The sequence below is a fragment of the Aptenodytes patagonicus genome, chromosome 10 (assembly GCF_965638725.1).
Source record: "Aptenodytes patagonicus chromosome 10, bAptPat1.pri.cur, whole genome shotgun sequence".
NCBI lineage: Eukaryota > Metazoa > Chordata > Aves > Sphenisciformes > Spheniscidae > Aptenodytes > Aptenodytes patagonicus.
The window spans coordinates 14,217,305-14,240,300 of NC_134958.1; positions in this window are offsets into that span (position 1 = coordinate 14,217,305).

Here is a 22,996-nt window from a genome sequence, read left to right on the forward strand (position 1 = left end):
TAGGTGCTGCAAACGGCTCCAGATGTGTCAACACTGAGCCCACCTGGATCTGCCAAGAGGCCCAGATGAAGCAAAGTGTCACTGTAAGGGGATCCGTGCTGGCAGGGGCCAGGATATACCTTCACATAGCGGGGTGGAAACCTGGATGTGTTTTATTTTCTCCCGCCTTTCGGGATGGATGAGTGTCTGCATCCCACATTGCCAGGGCTGGAGCCGAGACCCGAGGAGGCTTGCCAGGTGTGGATGAACACAGATTTACCATCTCATTGACTTGGGAAAGGGAATCGTGTCAGTGCTGGAGGGGTTGCAGGGCTCCAGGTGTTATAGCAGTCGCTCATCATCTGCCTGACAGCCCTAGGAACGAGGCGCTTCTCCCCAAAACTCAGCATCCTGCACCAGGCAGATGTCCTGCCGGCCACGCTGCAGCTGGAGGGCAACAGGAGAGCTGCCCTGATCCCTTGGGGTTTTTCTGGGAGCTCCACCACTTCCCAGCTGGCGAGCTGGACATATGGAGCCCTTCTCCTTCATAGCAGTCGGTGCAAAGTGAAGGGCTGACCGCCTTTAAAGGACATCCCAAAAGAAGCAAAGAAAAGTCCACGTGTGTTTCATGCAGGACCTGGAAATTCCCCAGCGATGGTCAGGAATTGGCCTCAAACCGCCCCATCTCAGCCCACGAAGTGGGTTAGCTAGTGGGCACGGGGATGCAGGGGGGAAACGAGTGAGCAGCGATCCCGGCAGGGATCCAGCGGCGAGATCTGGCACTCTGGCAGATGATGTGGATTTGACATGCTCCCTCGAGGGCTGTGGGTTCCCAAACCAGCACATAAATTACAGTGAGGCTTCGCTAACCTGGCACTCGCATCTGCTGGAGGCAGCCCCGTGCCAGTGCTCTCTGCTATGTAAAACCAAAACCAGACCCATTTGCTCAGCACTCTGAAATTCCCAGCGAGAACAAGATCCCGCTGAACTGAGGGCAAAACCCAACAGAAACCCACAGTGTGGAGTTTGGCACAGCTCTTTCCACCCCAGATAGCCATGAGCAAACTCTTTAAATTTCTTATTAAAACTACGATCGCCTAATTATGCTTTTGCACCAGCATTTCTGTGCTGCTTCGGTGCTCTGCAGGGAACGTGACCTGAGTTCTGAAGCTGTGGCTCGTGTCAGCCCCGTGGGAGGTGGGAGCAGTCTTTGCTCCCAGTGAACGGGATTCCCTCGAGAAAGCTTTATGCATGTGAGAAACTGAGAGTCGGTGAGTTTGTCCCAAATATTCCCTTTTGGGCCAAAGCAGGGGAAAAGCCCAGATTTCTCACTATCCTGTTTCATGCTCCAGTCATGTGACTGCTGTTTCTCAGGGTTTCTGCACATTCGTCTCTTTTTCTGTTGCTCTCCCTGCAATTTGGGTAATGGTACAGGTATCTTTAATAACTGCCTTACCATAAGCAGCTTTTCTCCAAAGTGTTTACAGTCTCCTCAAGTTTTGGCCTGCAATGTTATCATGGCAATAGTGAAAGGAAAGGCAAGAAATGGCTTGGGGACTAAGTCCATGGATGCTGGAAGCACCGGAGGGCTGCAGCAGTGATGGTCTGGTGGGGAGGAGCAGCCAGTGCCATGGGAGGAGAGCAAGTCCCTGTGCACAAGAGGGCTGGTGCTGCCCACCCTCTGCTCCTTTCTTCCTCACGTTTGCAAGATCAGCCCCTAAATGAAGTACTAAGCGGTGTATTGGTACCAGTGCCGGTCGGTGCTGCTGATGGGATTTGTGCCGTAGGTCCCGGGAGGGTCGCTGCCCCACACCCAGCATCATTGCTCTGGGGATGAGCTGCTGTGGCCAACGGGGCTGGGAGGTGTGGTAGGTGTTCACAGCTCTCCTTGCCCGAGGAGATGCCACATCCACAGAGCATCGGGATGCGGCATCCCACTGCCGGGGCTGGTGCAGTGGGCTGATGAGAGATGAAGCCCTTCCGCATCCTCCTGCCTTTGAGCTGCATCCTCCTCCTCAACGTTTTCTGTTTCTCTAAGGCAGAGCCCAAAAGTGTCTCTGGAAATGCAGTAGGTACCTGAGCAGCGGCGCTGAGCAGATGGAAGTGGCTCGGTAAGCCTATGTTTAATCTGCCCTTGCCCCCTTTATTCTTTGAAAGAAGAGCCCCACCTCCCCCGGGGCTGGGAGCGGCTGGGCAGAGCTCTGGAGGGGACACATGTAATTTCTGTAGGTGACTTTCTGCCGGGAGAGCCCGCTGGGTCTGCACCCTTCCCAGGCAATACCGCTGCCGGCAGACAGCACAGCCACCTGTGGTTCCTCTACTGCCGCTGCCCGAGCAGGGATGGATCACCTCCCACCTAATAGCGAGGTGGCTAGCGCCAAGGAAGCTGTCTACACCTTCCCTCCGCTGTGCAAATATTAGCTAATTAAGTGGCAGCAACCTTATCTAAAGGACACTTGTGATGGCATTGTTCGTGGCCACAGCAGGTAACAGGGAGGATTAATTCCCAGCAGTCATTTGCAAAAAAAGAAAAAAAGAAAAAGGTGGTGTTGGAGCTGGGCCAAGGATTTTAGCAAAGCTTTTGTTGTCAGCTTTTGTTGGGAGGAGGGTGACTCCCAGGTGCCTGGTGGGGGGTGGCCTGGGGGTGCACAGTCCTGGGGTCTGGGGAGACTCTAGGACTCATCTCCTGTGAATCTGGGGTTGGCTGCAGAGGCCAGGGTTGTTCCGGGAGGAGGATTGCAGACACCCGCTCCAAAACAGCAGGTGACGGTGAAGGGGGTGCGGGCAGCGCTGAGCAGGGGTGCCAGGGCACTGGTGTCCTACCAGCAGTTGTGTAGCTGGGGGGTTCGGAGGAAAGGCCGGAGCTGTCGTCTTGTGCTGTGCAAAAAGAAACGAGGTCTGAAACCTCAACGCTTTGAAGGAAGGGAAAAATCATTTCAGGACCCCTCCGCTTCTTATCTCCATCGCCCCCCCAGACACCTTAATCTCTGCCGCTGCCCTCCAGGGTTTGCTGCCTGCAGGCGGGAGACTCGTCCCTGCTCCCAGAGCACCTCGGTGCCCGGCTGCTGGTACGGGGCTTTGAGGTAAAAGGCATTAAAGCTTGTGAGTGCTTGGGTCTGACAGTCATGAGGGCTGGCTAAGTGGCTATGGCAGGGTTCCCCGGAGGGTGATGCATCTTCGTTTTGTCTGTGAACTGGACGGCTGCTCTCTGTGATGTTTATTTTAAGCAATTTTGCTAAATACTGTGAATTATTCCTGTTTGCTTATGAGTGGTGATCTTGAAAGCAATCTAAAAGGTTCAGATAAGCTTCCCGATAACTTGCAGTGAGATTATTTCTGCTCCCCTGCAAAAATCTCCTGGTATAAAATGTGATGGGCGAACTGGCAGCCCAGTGGTGTTCAGCTCTCCCCTGTGCTGGCGATGCTGCTTGCACATATTCTTCTTTTTACAGAGTGAAGGACAAAGTGGCCGTTTGCCAGCGGGCTTTAGTGTGCTGAAGGTCCATGTGCACGTTGTTGTGCCCAGTAACTCAAGATTCCCTCTTGCTTCCTTCATTAATTTCTAGCAAATTCATTTTGTATCTTGCTGTAGAGGTCAGTGTACTGGAAGACTTTTTTGTATAAAACCATCGGAAACAATTGAGGCTGGAGGTTAAGTGTTAGATTTGCAGCTACAAGACCTCCTTCAGGCTGTGCCAAGCAGCGAGGGGACTCACGGTCTCACTTATATTGCTTTAACTGCAGAGAAATTCCATTGATTTTGGTACAGCTTATACCACGGCAGACAGAAACAGTTTTGTTAGGACAAGGTGGGCAAAAAAATTTGGGCCTTTATATTGAAAACCTGTCCTTTAAGTGCGTCTCCAGCTCCTGCAGCTCCACAATTGTAACAAATGTTTTTTCCATAAGATGTCAGTGTGGCACAGGAGTTTAGATGCTTGTTTGTTGTGGGAGTAATCCATCACAGGCAAACGATGGAAGGCCATCTTCTGGACTGCCACCAAGTTTCAGCTCATTTACAGCTCACGGCATTAATTTTTTCATTGGCGGAGAGGTGAATTGCCACGCTGATACAGTGCCACAAAGGGATGATCGCTCACCTCCAGTGTTAAAACCGGCACGAGATGTGCCCAGCAACCCAGGTCTCTCCTCCTGCCTCTGCACGTTCGGCACTTTCATCCTACTGACTCCATTGGCCTTCTTTCACATCCCAGAAAATCCGGCCTTGAATGCCCTCTCCTCCCTTCTGTGCATTTGAAACAATAAGCAGGAAAAAATGTTGGTGTATTAATAATATTCTGGATATCTCTTATGTACCAGATGTAACCAAAATAGGGAGCCTAAAAAAATCCCCCACTTAGTGATGCTTTTGGCTACCATATGACTTTAATGGTGCGTGAGGAAAGGAAGGCAGGAGTCCATAAATGTGGGCAAATGTGGATATTTGGGCAATGTTTTCTCTGACCTTTTCATGGGATATTTTCCCCCCAGAAGCCAAAGTGTGGGGAGAGCTGGAGGTGGCTTCAAGTCGGGCCAGCCACGTGCTCGGAGCCAGGTGCTTCGCTGGCTAAGCCATTGGTGAGCCCAGAGGACTAAATAAGACATATTAGGAGAAATACAGTCTTATAGCAAATGAGAAAACCAGCCAGGGCTCCAAGCCACGAAACACAAGGAACAACCCCGCAAGACTGCGGCTCTAACGCAGCGGGGAGTTTTATTTAACTTGGGGCTGCATCGTGCTGTTTTTGCACTAGAAGTTTTTTCAGTATCAAGATTTGGCTCCTAATGTGGGACTGAGCTTGTAACTAGAGCCTGCGCCGCCGACTCCTGCTCGCTCCGTCCCCATCCTCCCGCAGAGCTGCCGTGATGCCCTCCGTGATGCCCTCCGTGATGCTCTCCGTGATGCTCTCCATGGCCGCCAGCTCTGGGCAAAGGGAGGAAGGATGCTTGTCCTCCCCGGCTTGGCCATCTGCAGGGAGGTGGGCTGGTGGCAGCAGCCAGTGCAGCGCTCCTCCGCTCCCGGCGTGGGCTTAATTGCCCTGCTGACGAAGCTGTGCATGTCTAAGGGTTCTTAGTTTTGGATTTGTTAGGAAGGAGCAGCTCCAAAGGCTGCTGAAGCCCATGGAAAGCCTCCTGTTGACCTCATTAAGGGCTGGATCGATGCCTAGTGGCAGACAAAGGGCTCTCCCTGCGCAGCGCTGGCTGTGAGTGCAGCGCTACAGCCCCCGCTCTTCCAGCGGCAAGGACTTCGGGGGCCAAGGGGATTTATTTCCTCTCCGGGTAATGGGCACGCTTGGATAGTTCAGATATTGCATAGTCCTTTTCCTTCTCTAGTTTCAATTCGATATTTAAATCCAATAATATGTGTAATAATCTGCATGTCTGGGATTAATATAATGTTATATGTTTCTTGAAAGCCTTTCTGATCCCATAGTTAATTTAATCTTTATTAACATTAACTAGCTCATGTGGTGTCCAGCAAGCCCGGGGAGTATGCTTTCCAATACCAACAGATGACAAAGAGATGAAAATACAATAGCAGATGAATTCCTCCTTTACCACAAAAGCAGCAACGGCAACAAGACTCCAGCAAAGAGCCTTCTCCTGCTCGGAGAGTATTGTCTCACAGGCAGAGCACGTACTGCGCTGCTAACGGGAATTGCCAGGAAGTAATACTTATTGTCGAGGCTTTGAAATGGTAAAGGAAGAGATTATTGAAAGGCGTATCTCTGGCCTAGGAGCAGCCTGCACTTAACAGCTATCAATGCACAAGTGCCAAGAGGAAAATGTTAACCTCCCTGGTGCCAAAGAGACTCTGCAGATCCATTCTTTGGCTGCTGTGCAGCATTATAAAATAGAAATAATGGCATGCTGGAAAAAGGCCATTTCGCTGCTGGAAACGCTGCTTTTGTGCAAATGCCAAGGCTCTACCTCTGGCAGAGGCATGGCTTTGCCCGGATCGTGAGTGTCAAAGCGGCAGCGTGCCGGTCCCTGCCAGCCTGGGCATTGCAGGGAGCACGCATCACACCGTGCTGCAGTCTTGGGGGTGACTCCAGCACCCAGGCAGCTGTGGCCATCCCTGAGGCACCCATCCCACCGCAGGCATCCCCTTTGGGTGCCGCTTCAGCCCAGACCCCAGCAGCTCCCGAGGGGCAGCGGGTGCGTGGCGAGGCCGGGCTCCAGGAGTATGAAAGTGGCTGGAAGCCCCTGCTGCCAGTGTCCTGCTGCTGACCCACGGTGCTCGGCCGGCTCGGCACGTCCGCCTGCAAGCTGCAGTTAAACTTGGAGAGATCTAGCAGTTTCATTAATTTCCAATTGAATTTTTGCTGGTGCAGCTCACTTCTCTCGCTAAAACAAAGCGTTTCGGCGCAGTTTGCTGTCTCTGACACATACCCGTGCTGGGATAACACTGGCATTGGATCCAGATGGGGAGAGGCTCTGCTCCGGCGGTGCAGAGGGAACCCATTAGCAGCACACTGTATTCCAAGGAATTCCTTTTCAATTTCCTTCCCGATTATACCGCTTATCCCCAACCATGAACCCTCCCCTGGTCTCCCTTTGGTTTATCTCCACACTAACTCTCCTGAACTTGTGTATTTTCTTTTCACTTCATCCTATTTTGGCAATTTTGTTGGAGCTGGGCAGCCTGGAAGGTCCGTGCTGGTGGGGAGCAGGTCTGTGTGGGATGGTCAGGTGCCTCTTCTGGGATGTGCTAGAAGATGGGCCATGGGGTACATGGATCAGCGGGGCCTTTTGGGGATGATTTGTCTTCATTGCAGAGTCCTAAAAAAATATGGCACCCGCATGGTGCTCACTTTTCATGAGAGACTTTTAGTTGCAGCTTCTCTGAGCCACTTCAGATGGGATGAGAGAGTTGCACTCTCCAGTCTGTGATGGAAAGTCCTTAATTTCTGTCTCTGCCAAGACTCTGAAGATCACCGTGCTATTTTTAAGTGGTTCAGTGCAACAGCAACCAGGCTTTGAGGGAGCGGGGCTGCATGGGATTTTTTTTTTTAACTGTGGGAGCATGGGGAAAGGCTTGGAGAAGGCTGCCCTCGCACAGAGCTTCAGGCAAGCTCCCCTGCGTGCCTGCATGGGGAGGTGTGTGAGCTTGCTCGCCTTCTCCTGCGTGGCAGCAGGACCTGCCTGCACCCTGTCCCCCATCCCAGCCTGACAGCTCGCCGCGGCTGTGCCACCTCTGTCTTTCTGCCAGCAGCTGCACATCTGCTATTTCTCATCTGAAATGCCTTGCACATAAGGAACAGAGCATCCCACTGTGCTGCAGCTGTTGTGCACTGGGACTGCTCCCTCCCCAGCCCTAACTCAGGGCGCAGGGTGGATGTGGGTGGGTGGGCAAGTGACTTCTCTTTTCGCACAGGATGGGTGCCTGTTTACATATCCCCATGTGATATTTGCTTGCTCTTGCATCTACAGGCCACTGATGACTCAGGTTCAGCTGGTCTCCATTATAACCCCAGATTCTTTCCTGCAAGTGCTTTGCAGCTTCCTATCAGACCCCAAAGCACCTTCCCCAGTGATCACACACAGGATGCATTTACATTTGCCTGTAGGATGTTCTCACTCTGGGTAGCTCTGCCCTGGGCAGAGAGAGCAACTCAGAGACCTCCCTTCCCTGCTTTTTCCTTTCCCAGCAGAGATTTGATGCCAGCCCATGTGCTGGGTTTTGGGGAGAAGACCTGTGCTTGGCCCTGTTTGCTCCATCCTGGGGGTGACGGGGTGACCGCAGCTAGTGAGCAGTGCCAGGGAGGGGCTGGGTCTGCCCGAGCGGTGCTGCTCCACTTGCCGGTGTCTGCAAGGTGGGGCTTTAAAAATTGAGGCTGGAGCGGGGCTGGGTGAAAATTTGGCCTTGAATATCCAACATGGGAATCTTCTTCTACCTGCAACCAGCCCTGCTTTTGCATTCTGCCCAAAATCGAGCACCGTAAGTGATGCACTGGGGTGGGGTCTGGTAATAGCCAGAGGCCAGCAAAATGCTGGTTAAACACCAGCTTCCCCAGAGCAATGCACCCAATTTGCACACTGTGAAATCAGACCAGTACAGGCTGTAAATGCAGGAAAGCAGCATAAAAAAAGGAGTTGGTATAAACAGGACGGCAAATGGCATTTTAACTGGTTTAGTGAGAAGTTAGCAAATGAGCTGGAAAAGACTGGGCTCTGTTTTCTGAGCTGTAAGCTACAGTCAAAAGTAAACTTTCGGAAAGTGTGGTCTCCTCTGAGGTCTGCACCATGGTGAACATGGTGGTGCTTTCCAAGCCTCAACTGTTTTTGCTGGGCTAATAAACGTTATAAGAAGCGAAGGAAAAGACATAGTGGAATTGGGCTATGTGAGAGCCAGGACCTGAGCTGAAACTTCAGATCTGGGCCCAGCTTTAAATAAACCAGACCAAAACCCAACTTGTGGCTCCAGACATAGGCAAGATGCAGTGCAGCAAACAGCACTGTAAGCCATGAGGTCTGGGGGTGTGCGAAGCCAGCAGACCCTGGGTAGCTCCATCCCCTGCCAATTTCCCGCAAGGTCTTTAAAATTTTTCAGGTATGGATCAGGTTTTAATTTGTTTTTTTGCTTTGAGAGAAGGTGCACCAGTGTGTGCTCGGGGAGGCGTAAGGGGAGGGCAGGTTGTGGTGGCGAAGCAAAGGCAGAGGAGGTGGAGAGTCATAGTCTGGGAAAAAATTGGCTTTTGCATAGATCTGGGGAAGGTTGCTAATTAGTGCAGTCACCACACCAGGGACCACCGCATGAAGGGTAGAAATCGTCAGTGCTTGGGTTCGAGATGGTGAGTGAATATTAATGAGATCTGCTAAACTTCACCTTAAGACAAACCCATGTAGAAATTCAGAATCTGGTACTGAAAAAACTCACTGGGCAATGCTCCCTCCTCCAGCCCCGGTGCCTTCTGCTCTGCTCCTGCACAGCTCCGTGGATGGGGAGAGCGGTTCATGATGGGGCAGAATGGTCCCTCGTGGGAGCATCACCTGCGCTCCAGCACGGTGCATGGGAGCCCTCCAGCAGCCAGATCATCTGTGCAACAAGCTGAGTAGGCATTAGGTCATGGCGGTATATTTAAGCTTGGGCTTTAAAATAACCTGGTCCCAGCCCTACATTTCTTGTGTGCTCAGCACTTGCACTGGCTGTTGGGGTTTTGTGTGTCTTAAGTGTGTGCCTGCAGGTTTATGGACATTTAAGCACTTGGGGTGCAGCTTCCCCCTCCCGGACGAGCTGAGGATGGCAGCGCCGAGCTGGGCTGGAGTTTTCTTTGCGGGAGACGTTACTGTAAATAGGAGCTTTGGCGCGTGTGGAGCTGGGGTTTGGGGAACTCTTGTGTGAACCCGTTCAGGAGCGACCCCCTCCCCAAACCCATCTTCAGGGTAAAGCTGCGTGAAAGGAGCTTTTCTAATCAGCAGTGTAATCACTCTAACTCAACTAGGTGTGTCTTTATTGCACTCTAACACATACCCTGTTATGTCTTATTGTTTAATGGGTACTTGGCATATTCTTGGTATAAGCCTGTCTGGGACCCATTGGAGATAAACTCTTCCTCCATTAACATCAACTGGAAGTTTTTATGGGGTTGATGAGAAATATACCTGGGACAAATCATTGTTTTATGTCTTAGAGAAGTAAGACCTAAGAGGCCTCCAGACACGCAGTAAGAGAATCATCAACCATTAACATGAAGGTATAATTTGTCTCTCATCCTCTTTAACATAGGGCTGAGGGATACTTTCTAGGTAAATAAACGTTCAGCTGTCTTTTTGGCACGGCGGATAAGGGCAAATCCACTTCCTTGGCAGATTATAATGATATACATTAGCCACCCAATTTAGTGAAAAATATTGTTTTCTCCTAATTAAGCAAATTGTTGCAAGCTAGGTCGCTGACTCCCGGGGAAGTTACAGTTTCTGCCTTCTAGGCTTGCTGACAAGAGAATAGATTTATCTCTAATTCAGATCACTAGAGAGGGTTCTTGGTATTTTATTACCACATGCAACTTTCTGGATGTTACTAGGAGATTAATGAAGAAGGGAGGGCAGGGGTGAGGGGAGTTCAGCAACAGTCTGTGCATGACAAATATTAATTATATTTAATTTCATATGCGGATGATGCAATCAGCTGTGCAACATTGGAGATAACACTTTTGTCTAGGTTTGTTTTTTGACCTTGAGAGGCCATGTTTCCCCCCCTCCCTTCTTCCTACACATCAGAATTCACATCTTAATTACGCTCTGTGATTTGAGTTCCCTTTCATACGCGCAGATTAGCGAATGTTAACACATGGGATAGACAAGATAACTACCTGCGGGTCAGCTAGCTATTGCCCTGGAAGGATCCTCGTGCTGGATAGTCCCCCTGCCCCAGGGAGAAGGAACCATCACCAGCTTCTCCTTCCACCAGCTTGGGTTGCCTCGTGAGGCCACATTAACTAACTCAGCAGTATCGCAGCCACCTGGGATGAGCGGTGGCATTTAGCTATTGCAGGTCTGGGCACGGCAGGGTGCTGGCTGGCAGCCCCCTCTGTCCTGAGGAGGTCCCCAGCACCCTGCAGAGGCTGCTGGTGCCGCCTCCTGCACCTGAGAGCCATGGCTTAGTGGTGGTGATGGGGAAGGTTTCAGTGTGTCCGCCCACGGTACTGCGTTGGTGCTCGTGCAGGGAAGCCTGGCTGGGAGCAGGGAGCCAGCACGGCAGGGCTCAGGGATGCTGTTAATATTATTTGTAGTAGTTAGGATAGTTGTCTTCCTGAACAGAGGGGAGTGAAGGAGGGTAGCAGGCACAAGGGACATTTAATGGTGTTTTATTTAGGTTTTGAGCTTTGGTGTATGCCTGGGGTACAGTTCGGCACGGCCCCATGGCAGAGCCTTACCTGCACCCCTTGGGAGCAACCTCCTCCAGCACCGGTGTGGAAATGCAGCCAGGGAGAGCCAGGCAGGCTGTAAAGAGCCCACCTTCGTTTGCACGCACGGGGAAACTGCAGAGAGGACGAGGCTGGTGGCACACGGGTGACCGGTGAGTGGCCACCAGTTAGGCACGGCATCGTACTTTCATTTGACAACACTGCTAAGCAGTTAGTCTGACACGCCAGAAGGACTTATTGGGAAAGCACTGAGTCAGCTGGACTGCTGTATGTCCTGGGTTAATGTCGAGATAGGTAGTGGTTGAATACAGAGCAAAACTCTTCCTTCGTGTGTATATATATATATGCCTGTGTGTGTGTGTGTATATATATATGCCTCTCTGTGTGTGTGTATATATATATATATTCAGTCCTGGTTAATGGGGGAGGTCCCGGACGACTGGAGGCTTGCCAATGTGACGCCCGTCTACAAGAAGGGCCGGAGGGAGGATCCGGGGAACTACAGGCCTGTCAGCCTGACCTCGGTGCCGGGGAAGATTATGGAGCGGTTCATCTTGAGGGCGCTCACAAGGCATGAGCGGGACAACCAGGGGATCAGGCCCAGCCAGCACGGGTTCATGAGAGGCAGGTCCTGCTTGACCAACCTGATCTCCTTCTATGACCAGGTGACCCGCCTAGTGGATGAGGGAAAGGCTGTGGATGTGGTCTACCTGGACTTCAGCAAGGCCTTTGACACCATCTCCCACAGCATTCTCCTAGAGAAGCTGGCGGCTCACGGCTTAGACAGGTGGACTCTGCGCTGGGTCAAAAACTGGCTGGACGGCCGGGCCCAGAGAGTTGTGGTGAATGGAGTTACATCCAGTTGGTGGCCAGTCACGAGCGGTGTTCCCCAGGGCTCAGTTTTGGGGCCGGTCTTGTTCAATGTCTTTATCAATGATCTGGATGAGGGGATCGAGTGCACCCTCAGTCAGTTTGCAGACGACACCAAGCTGGGCGGGAGTGTTGATCTGCTCGAGGGTAGGAAGGCTCTGCAGAGGGACCTGGACAGGCTGGATCGATGGGCCCAGGCCAATTGTATGAGGTTCAACAAGGCCAAGTGCCAGGTCCTGCACTTTGGCCACAACAACCCCATGCAGCGCTACAGGCTTGGGGAAGAGTGGCTGGAAAGCTGCCCCGCGGAAAAGGACCTGGGGGTGTTGGTCGACAGCCGGCTGAACATGAGCCAGCAGTGTGCCCAGGCGGCCAAGAAGGCCAATGGCATCCTGGCCTGTATCAGAAACAGTGTGGCCAGCAGGAGGAGGGAAGTGATCGTGCCCCTGTACTCGGCACTGGTGAGGCCGCACCTCGAATACTGTGTTCAGTTTTGGGCCCCTCACTACAAGAAGGACGTTGAGGTGCTGGAGCGTGTCCAGAGAAGGGCAACGAGGCTGGTGAGGGGTCTGGAGAACAAGTCTTCTGAGGAGCGGCTGAGGGAACTGGGGTTGTTTAGCCTGGAGAAAAGGAGGCTGAGGGGAGACCTCATCGCTCTCTACAACTCCCTGAAAGGAGGTTGTAGCGAGGTGGGTGTTGGTCTCTTCTCCCAAGTAACAAGCGATAGGATTAGAGGAAATGGCCTCAAGTTGCGCCAGGGGAGGTTTAGATTGGGCGTGAGGAAAAATTCCTTTACTGAAAGAGTGGTTAAACATTGGAACAGGCTGCCCAGGGAAGTGGTTGAGTCCCCATCCCTGGAGGTATTTAAAAGACGTGTAGATGAGGTGCTTAGGGACATGGTTTAGTGGGCATGGTGGTGTTGGGTCGACGGTTGGACTCGATGATCTTGGAGGTCTTTTCCAACCTTAATGATTCTATGATTCTATATGCCTGCTCTCCCTTTGTGTGTGTGTGCAGATATATATGCACATATACGCATATATGTATCTGTATGTATGCATATGTGTAATTAGAAGTGTCTTTAAGTGTCCCATAGCAAAAATGGAGCTAGTAAAGGGCATGAATTTTCTTAATATTCCAGCCCAGCAGCTCTTGGCCAGAATTCCAGCTTTTTATTAAAATTTTATTCAAAGCCTTCATCCACGGTAGTATTTTTTCTGTATTTAAGATCTTAGTGCTTATAAATGTCATCACCCCTGGCTTTTATTTTGTTCCATGAACTCTCGCAGACTCTGGGAAGCGGCGGCGGTTTATTGTTATAAGAAGCCGCTCTGCGGGTCGGGAGCTGCCGGCCCCGGGTAGCGCCTGGCGAAGCCACCCCGGTGCTAATGCACTATAAATAATCATAATGTAAAGAGACAATGTCAGCTTAAATACATCAGGCTTGTTTTCTCACAGAGTGGCAATTTGCTCTGTCATTTATAGTTATGCAAAGTAAGGGTAAAATAGTAATATCCTCATCTGCTAATAGCTTACAAGCAGCTCGTCAGAGGGGAAATGGCTGCGCAGAGCCAGGGAGAGGTGCATCGGCTGCAAGAAGCCTGGAAACTCCTCATGTCTGGCACCGTGGGCTCTGACAGCTGATCAGCTTTTAAGACTTCTCCACTTGGGTGTGTTTCCTTGCTGCTTATGTTTCCCCATCCTCTTTAATTTGTTTTTCCAGCCCTTTGCACCCTGGGCTCCTAATTTTTCCTACACTCTTAAGTGAAGTTATTATTCCAAGGGACAGTTCGGCCTCCCTTGCCGAACACAGCTCTTTAGTAAGTGGCTCATTGAGTAACGAGGGGTTTGCTCCATCAGCGGTGTTAGCGTGGGCTGGTGATGCTGCCCTGCACTCGGGGAGGACGAGGTGCCCAGGAACAGGCGGCTTACTCTGAATTTCTTACTCTCCTGACCTGCCGCCCCCAGGGATCGCAGGCACCATGCAGGCTGGGTCTGGCCGTTTCCAGCCTGTTCTGGCTCTGATCCTCCCAGAGGGTTTCTTCCAGGTAAGTATTATTTGACTGTCTCCAGGATTAGCTGACAGCTATTTCCTCTGGCTCCCTATTGCCCAAGGGATCTGCTACGGGTGATGCTAACGTGCTTGTTTGAACGGTACCAGCAAAAGTGGCTTTCGCTTGTGCGAGGAATGCCCCCCGGTCCTGCCACGTGCGCACGGGTGCTCAGAAAAACTGGAGGAGGATTTTGGCTCCTCTTGCTGGTCTCAAGGTCAGAGTGACCTGGGTTTCGGGGCCAGTTAGGTCTGGGAACGTAGGTTCCTGACAATACAGGACTGTTTAAGGCCACACAGCGAATCCCCGGTTGTCAGTTTGCTTCAAAGCGAATCTACAGTGTGTGCTTGATATGCAGAGCCATCGGCATGTGGAAGTGGGATTTAATGTCAAACGAGCCATAAGAAACAGCAGCAACAGCCCCAGCTTCCCCGGGGCGCTGGGGAGAGGCTGGGATACAAACCCCTAACTCCAGCATAGGTGTTTTCCCACCATTTCTCTTGGAGGGATGTCCCGGTTGAGCATCCTTCTGCCTGGCTCTGCCCTGGATTTAGTCCCTAGCTGTGACCCCGGGGCACCCCCCAGCAGCTCAGCAGCATCAAGCTCATCCCTTGGGATGCTCTGCTCCCCCCAGGTTGCTCCCCTGGGAGCAAACTAATCCACTGAGTATTTAATTGATTCATCATTTTCTGCCTTCCCCTTATAGGTATGAGTGTTTTCCTAACCCTTCTAATTCACGCAGGCTTGTGTTTTCCACTGTGGGGCTTTTTTTCCCCCCTCCTCTGTGCACAAACAGACAAGATAGCTTAAGAGCTCTTATCTGCAAAGGAAAAAAAATAGTCTTAATCCCCATTTAATAACATAATATCAGCAGGTAACATGTTCAATATGGCAAAAGAACTCCAGCACCAGGTCAATAGGGTAGCTATAATTTTTAGCAATAAACAAAGCCTGCTTTTAATTACTTCTGTGAAATTGCTTGATCCATGCATGATTAAATATTCATTCTGTGTAACTAGACAGTTTCTTTGTATATAGATCCATATTAAATTTAGCTGGCATCCTGCCCACACAACACATCTAATAAATTCCTTTTAATGTGCTGCAGCTTTGAAGAGGTTTTCCCTCCCCTCCTTCCCCCCATCTAATTTGTATAAATAGCTGATGTCTCTGCCTTACCTGGGCGACCGTGCACTCGGGATACACATGGAATCTTTTAGGAAGGGAAATGATGGAATTTGGGGGAGACATGGGAAAAATAAACCTTCTGATCGCTCAGTGATGGATCTGCTAGGGGAAAAAGTGACTCTCAGACCTTGTTTTTTCACTGGCTTGCCAGCTAACTACTTTGGCAGCATGTGCAAGAGGAAAAAAAATCCCTACTTTTAAAGTAAAGCCAGGGCTGATGTAAGTATTTATGTAATATTTTATTACAATCTGAATTTACTTCTTGATTGAAACCATTTCCTAGTAACCTTCTGGAAAATCAAATTAATATGTAATTTAAGTGTCTTGATTTTTTTTTAATAGTGGTTTTCCAGGAATGCTGATGTCCGTAGGTAGGGCAGAGAGTTTGGGTCTCGAGGTACGTGATTGGTGCAGGATGCCCGTGGATGAGCGGACCTTGCCTGGATTTAAAGCCCTGCTCAGGAACAAGCTGCATCCTTGGGAAATCCTCATCCTCCCCGGGGCTGGGGACAGCACAGCCCATCGCCAGCAGCAGCAGCAACCCCCCGCTGCTTTTTCTGCCTCTTTTTAATTGCACGAAGGCGTGTTGATCGATGCAGTGCGATGTTGACCTGAGCCATGTGCGGGCAAGCAGGCACACACACCTCACACGTGGGCTGTGGTAATTAATAGGGTGGGGATGTTCACCTAAACACAGCCAGCCCAAGCATTTCTCCCTATCCGCTTGGCACGGGGACGGGGCTCCTGGCTCACAGCGGGAGACGTTCCCCTTCCAGAAATGCCCTCAGCCCTCTGTCAGATGCATGGGCTCTCGAGCAAGCTTCATGTATCCTTCTGCTGCTGACGCCAGTCCAAAAGGTGTAAATATTTGTATGAAAGAGGTGATGGCTGAGCTGCCGCTGGGTGAAAGCCGGCAGCGGGCTGCCAAGGTGTGTGCACGAGCACGGGGGAGCGCTGGGTGTCACTCAGCATCTGTTAATGTTCAAGGCTCTTTGGGATGAGTCTGCTGTCCCCGACAGCTAGCCTTTTGGATGGGCTGAATTCAAGAGTTGGACTTTTGTTAAAAACTGACAACTTTTCATTTAGCCCAGCAAATCCCTCTCGCCTCCGACCGAAGGCAGCAGGCTGTGCCTGGGGCTGTTCCTGCCTGCATTCCTGCCTGCAGCCTGCCTTGGGGGCTGCCTGTCCATGCCAACATCTTGCCGAGCATCCCACTGGCTCTGTTGGGACCGGGGGCTCCCAGCTTAGGAGGATTTTGAAGTCCCCCCTGCGAGGGACCGGGGCTGGTTGGGAGGGCGAGCAGCTTTGAGATCTCTGCCTCAGCTGATGGGAATCACAGAGGATAACGTTTTCCAGCCGAAGAGCGCTGTGCTCTCACAGGGTCCCTTTTGCACCTCCCATCTCACCTGCGGTGTAAAGGAAACTCTCACCTGCACCTTCCTCCCTTCCAGCCGGTGCTCAAGCAGGGAGCGTTGATGGAGACACCCAGCCGTGATTTAAAGGCTTCAAGTGATGGCAAAATCATTTGCCCAAGCAAATAGCAGCGATGATTTGTGCTCCTCTATTTCCAGAAAGAACAACAGGATGGTCATGCAATCCATCAGTCAATTTGGGACAGAGAGGATCAGTTGGCTGAGCCAGCTCCAACATCAGCAATGCCTCCAAGTAGCAGACTAGGGTCTCCCAGATGCATCCGATGACCATGGTACCTGAGGGTCTTGGTGTCACCTATCTGCGGGGGCTCCAGCACCCATTGCTCCTGCCGTGGAGGTCTCCGGGCCAAGCCTCTGTCCGTCTGTGTTTCACTTTCCACCACAAACCTCTTTATTGATATCACAAATTGAATGAAATAGCTAGCAGATTTTAAAATTAATAATATATTTGTTTCTGTCATCAAGACTGCATTGTTTAATGAAATCTAATTCAGCAGAACACAATTACTCAATGGAAAAAAAAATCTCTTAAATAATCAAATCTGCACTGATAAAGCTAAATCCAATCCTGCTTCCAAACACACCAACCAAAACAGTGGTTCGGCCTGTAGTTATAGAGCTCTCCTTGCCCGCGGGATGGGGTCGGGGTGTGCGGGGGCCCAAGCACAGAGCTGCTGCTCAAAGTTGGCTCAGCATATCCCCTCCTCGCCCTGTTACAGTGGAATTTATCTTAGGAATAGTCCAGTTTCTGGCTGGATTCACAATATTAATTAGCGAGCCTGTGTTTCAGACTAGAACTTGTTACGCATTATCTTCTGTGGCAGCAGCTTCTATAAAAGACTTTCTCCGCTTTTCTCCCCCTTCACTTTTAATCTCACATTCAGGCTTTTCCAATCAAAACAAAAGGATTTTTCATCTAATGAGGGTGCCACTAGTGTTTAGGAAGCATTATTTTTATTGTATGGTCCAGAAAAAAAAATAATTCCTTGAAGGCCCAATACTTAAAGCTGGAGTAACAGACTGCTTTTAAATTTGCTTATAAGGAAATATAGGAGTTGTAATAAGCAGGCAACTGAACTAAATGACTGGCAAGCCAATTAGCTTGCTTTAAAACATTGTATTAATTAGAATGAAAATAAAGGCAAAGTTTTTAAAGATAATTGCATCTTTTAAATATCAGTATTCTTGATCCATGGTTGCCTCATAAATATGCATTATTACATAATCCTTTAAAAAAGAGCACAAAAAGTACACTAAATGTTTGAATTTATGACATGAAATAAAAACAAAAGAAGTAACAAAAGCAAAGAGATTTTACGTTAAAAGCTCAGCCTGGCACTTAGCTGTCCCCTGGTGTGCCGGGCATCGTGGCATGCCCGGTGCTGGATGAAATGAGCCGTGGGAGGCGAGGTCCTGTGGGGCCAGCGGTGGAAGAGGTGGATCCTGCACCACTCTGGGAGCCCTCGCCAAGCTGTGCTGGATGGACCTAGCGGCACCCGGGACCTGGATCAGCACTGGGAATCACCCCGTGTATTGCAGGTACCGAAGACCGCTGGGCTCTGGCTTCTGCCGGCAGCACTGGGCACATCGGCTCTTGCCGCATCGCTGCATGCTTTTGGTCACCCAACAGCAATTGGGGTCCCCCGCGCTGTCCCTGTCCGCATCTCATCCCAGCATCAAGGCAGGTGACCCTGTTAGCATCCTCGCTCAAAACTTCTTGGGCTGAGACTCTTCAGCCCAGCTTTGACCCAGAGCAAACATTTAGTCCTGAGTTTGAATATTCAATTAGCGTGCAATTAGCAGCCAGTGTGTGTGGAGGGGGACACCCAGCCGCCGGGGTCGGGGCTGCCAGCCTGCTCAGGGGTGATGGCTGATGGTGGCTTTGCACTCCAGTGGCCTTCGCTGTCCTCCCCTGGGGAGAGGGGGCAGGAGGCTGGGATGGATGGAGTATTTTCACCTCTTAAAAGGTTTTGACCCTGCAGAGCTGTTCAGGACTCCTCCGGCCTGTAACGTTTTCTCAAGAGCACACTTGAGGATATTCTTACATTAAAAATGCAATTAGCAATAGCCGAGCCTTTCCTGAGGGATGCGTGGGAGGGCGGGGGGGATGCTGTGCCCAGACCCCATCCTGCGTGGCTGGGATGCCTTGCACCCGCAGCGAGCAGGAGCAGGAGCAAAGCCCCCGCTGCACCAGAAGCAGTGGCTGCTGTCGCACATGTCCCTGTGCCCCGGCCGGGATGTCCACGGCTGCATTGGGAAGCCCAGGAGCAGAAGCTTATGGTAAATTTGGGCCAAAGTCGTGTTTTTTATCTTGCCCAACCCATTGTGGGGCCAGCTGCAGTGTTCCTGCTCTGCAATCCCGTGCCTGTCTTTCCTGTACTGAAATGGAGACTTGACCTTGCACCTCACAAGCTGCTTTTGACCTTAATAGAGGCAAGAGAGGCTGTCTTGGGAAAAAAGACCTCATATTTTCCAACTTATTGTCCGTTGCAGGTATCTTAGCAAACCTTGGTATCCCGGAGAAATACATGATAAATGTTGGCAAATACTGCTGCTGAAAACCCGTCTGTGGGGTGGAAGAGGGGAATGTGGGTTTGTTTAAGCCAGTGGAGCTACAAGGCAGCGGCTGCGGGGTCCTCGCGATCTGATTAATTGGTTTGGGGGGGCAGGGGAGGAAAACCGCCCGCATCGCTCTGGGCAGGCGTGGCTCCACGGCCTCCTGCTCACTCAGACAATTTCCTGATTTTATAACCCAACAGAGAGTGTGCGATAAATTACCTAAAGTGGGAAAGTTTGAAAAAGTCTTAATTTTGCAGTTGTGCCCAAGTTTGCCACATCTGGCACGACAGCAAAATGAAGGTGGTCCCCAACCCCCTCTAAAGTATACCTGTGTGACAATTAGGATGAGCAGGAACTAATCAGACATTGCTTTTCTTTTTTTTTCCCAAGAGAAAATATAAAGGGGGTTGTATTCCTGGCAAGTGAGTGGAGGTTCTGTGTGCAAGGATGGTGGCGGGTCCCTCCAGTGAAACGGAGCAGCTGCTTTTGAAGGGAAATGTTTTTCGGAAGGGATTTCACATCACCTTGCAGCCGGAGGGGCCAATACTGCATCAATCAGTGATGCTAGAAATGAAAGCATTGATAAGGTGAATAAAGACAGAAAGACAAATTTAGCTTCTCTTTTCCCCCCTCGAGGTGATAGGTGCTACCCGCCCTCCAAGCTTTGCTGGAACGTCACGCTTTAAGACTAAACTAATAGAAGTTGCTAGCACGTGCAATTTGGAGCTTACACTGTAAAAACCTAACTTAGTTGTCCCCTGTGGCTTTATTTATGGCTCTGGGAGAATTAGCCTGTCAAACGAAGAGTGTCGCTGGAAGAAAGCGATCCGCGGTTAGAGCCTTACATGGGAAATGCTGAAACCGCTCCTGTATTTCAGTCCGCCTCCTGACCTCTGCCCCACTAGCGATGGGAGAGGTTTCCTCCCCAAAAAAACCCTGTGATTTTGGGGTGATGTCCGCCTCCGTCTGCTCCTGGTGCGGCGTTGGGAGTCGGCTTTCACGTCAAAAATATGCATAGCTGGATAACGCCGTGAATGTCTTTAAACCCCCGTCCTGCTGCTGGTAAAACTTGCAGTATTTAGTCCTTGTATTCATAAGGACTGGCCTCTGCGGTGGCTTTTGCTGCACCAGAAGGTTGCCTCCCTCCTGCTCGCTCTCTACTTACCTGCAAAATCAAGATTTAAAAGACTTATTTAGTTGCCAGACAAGATGAGACACGAGTTAATCAATGTATGTATGATATTTTGAGAACATAAAGCGCACGCATTAATAAATTATTGTTCTATTATAAGTGAAGTGCTGTAGCTTCAACCTGACAACACGGCACAACGCCAACTAAGTGCAGCGTGACGTGGAACTAGCAGCATGTTCCTGCTGCTTATTTTCCCTTATTATTCCAGTAATAAGTTGTTGTTATATGATAAAACAGGATAATTACCAGCTACCTTTTGGAAGGCAGCTATAAGCAACAATTGCAGACTATATAGTGGATTGAATTAATTTTCTGCCATTTTGCTTTCTTTTCCAATCTCTCTCAGGGTAAATAGGTTCCTGTGGCTCCTGCCATTTTCTATTCATTCCAGGCTTTGTTAAGAAAATGAAGCTTCAGAATTGAGCATCTCATCTGTTTTGTGACTTGCGGATGCTGCGTGTGCGGCTGGGAATGAGTCGTCTCCAGGCATAAAGACGATGCTCATCAGGCTGCATCTGACACCAGCTTCGGTACCTGGATAAGTCTTTTTTCTTCTCTTTGCCCTTTTGGTGCCTCCAAAAGTGAGGGCTTCTGGCAAGAGCCTGAGGTCGGGCTGGACCAGGGCAGGAGCAGAGGAGAGCGTGGGGCAGCAGCGCCGTGCATAGCACTGGGCATGGGTGCCTGGGACCGCTCTTGCCTCAAGTTCACTGGGAATTAGCCATGCAAATTCTGCTAGCAAAATGCATGCGCAATTGGCTGGCTAATCTGCATGCACAGGTACCACAATTGCATATGTAAATCGGGTAACCGTGTGGAAAAGCTTACCACGGTTCACCATTTGCAGGCAATAACCTGATTTTGGCACATGCATTGCCTGCAGCGCTGGGCACGCCTGGGCTTTGCAGCAGGGCAGGTCCTGCTCCAGCAGCTCTGGCCGTCCAGGAGGGCACCAGACAGATGAGCATCGCCGTCCTTGTGTCTCAGGAATGGCCAGCAAAGCCAGCAACCTTCCCAGGTCCTGCCGGCAATGCTGCCCTTGGCTTTCTCTGGCTGCACAAGGGACGTCAGGGCAGGATGGCAGCAGCACAGCAGCAACCGTCTAACCGGCCAGGGGGGTGTGGACAGACGGAGCAGAGCCAAGGGAGACATTTGCGTGTGACAGCAGCACTGGAAGGGGCCTGAACTTTCTGGAGGCTTTAATGCGTGTGACAGCAGCACTGGAAGGGGCCTGAACTTTCTGGAGGCTTTAATGCTCCCAGTAAGCTTTTAAATAATCTTACCTCTATTTATTTTTGTTGCTGTATGGCTGCTCCAGAAATGGCCAGAGAGGTTTAAAATTGCTGCAGATTAGAAAACATTAGAGCATCATCCAGTGCAGCACACATTCTTTTTCTGTCATTTTAGTTATACACTAAACCCATGGAAACTGGATTTATAATAGAAATGCTGGGACAACCTTTGCTCCTGTGTTGCTACCAGCTGCTGCTACAGTATATTTGTAGTGCATCTTTTCTTCCCTCCTTCCTTCCCTCCTCGCTCTCGTCTCTCCCAGCAGCAGTGGGTGCTGCGCTTTACCTAGCATCTCCCCTAACGTGAGTGTGTTTAAAACCCCAGCAGCCCTCTATTAAAACACGCCCTGCCCTGGTGGGTACCCCGAGCTCCCTGACTCACCTCCCGGGGTGTCCCCAGCTCATTCTCAATCCAAATCATGGAAATTTCCCTTCTTTTCCCCTCTAGGAGCTGCAGCTCTGCTGCCCAGCCTGCAAGGTCCTTCCTCAGTGCCCAAAGGATGGCTCCCAGCGCCCGCATCCTTAGACATCAGCCAAAGCACAGACAACCCTGGAAACTCACCCCGTACAACTGGGACGTACCAGGAGCAAGGAAGACCACATGTGTGTTGTGAGTCCCACTAGGCTTTTTCCATGGCTGGAGCTGGATTTTGGTGCCTCCTCATTTTTCCTTTGCCCATCTGTGGCGGCCATGCCCTGCCGAGCTTGTTTCCACGGGGAGTGACACATCCCGAACCTCTCTCGGCCATTTCATGCTGACAAAATTCTTTGGCTCGCTGTAGGGTTTCACCAGGGACATTGGGAAGGAGGTGTCCCCACGATGGGGCTCTAAGGAACGTGTGCTCCTGGCCATTGCTCCACACTTCTCCTCCCAGCTACCGGTTTTGCAAAATGCTCACCTGTTTTTAGCAGTTTGACTCAAAACTTTTATCATCTTTGGTTTGAAACTCCCAGAAAGTGATTTCCCAAGAGGAACAAAGCTTGAATGGTTTAGATTCCATCGGTGCTGGCCTGGATAGCCCAGCAAGGGCTTTAGCACAAGACAAAATACCTTACTGATGCCTTAATAGCAAATCAGCTTGTTCTTAGCTCCTGTTGCTGAAGGAGATAGTGGGGGAGATGCATTATGGGGTTTTCTTCCAGAGACGTTTAGCTTTATGGTTGGTTTCATAAGCTGGTGTGACTGGAGCAGCCCACTGCGTTGCTGAGTGCTACCTAAGTAGGGCCCGGCATTAAAGAATAATGCTAATTTTTCTTAAGAGTTGGCGGTGCTAATGGCTTTTTTGGTTACACTGCATGCTTTGTTCTTCTGCTTGGCCAGCAAAGAACAGACACTTCCTAAGCAAATGTGCAGCACTTCAACAGGAGGAGGGGGAGGGGCAGGGATGCCCTCGCCCATCGCTCTGCGGTGGCTATGGTGGCATGGCACTTTCAGATGACAAGGATGGGTCACCCCTACTCAAACAGTGCCATAAGTCTCACTGGCACGGCATCTTTGTCAAACTGGGCCTATCTTGTTTTTTCCCTGGGGTCACTGGAAAGTTTCCCAGTGATTTCAGGGAGC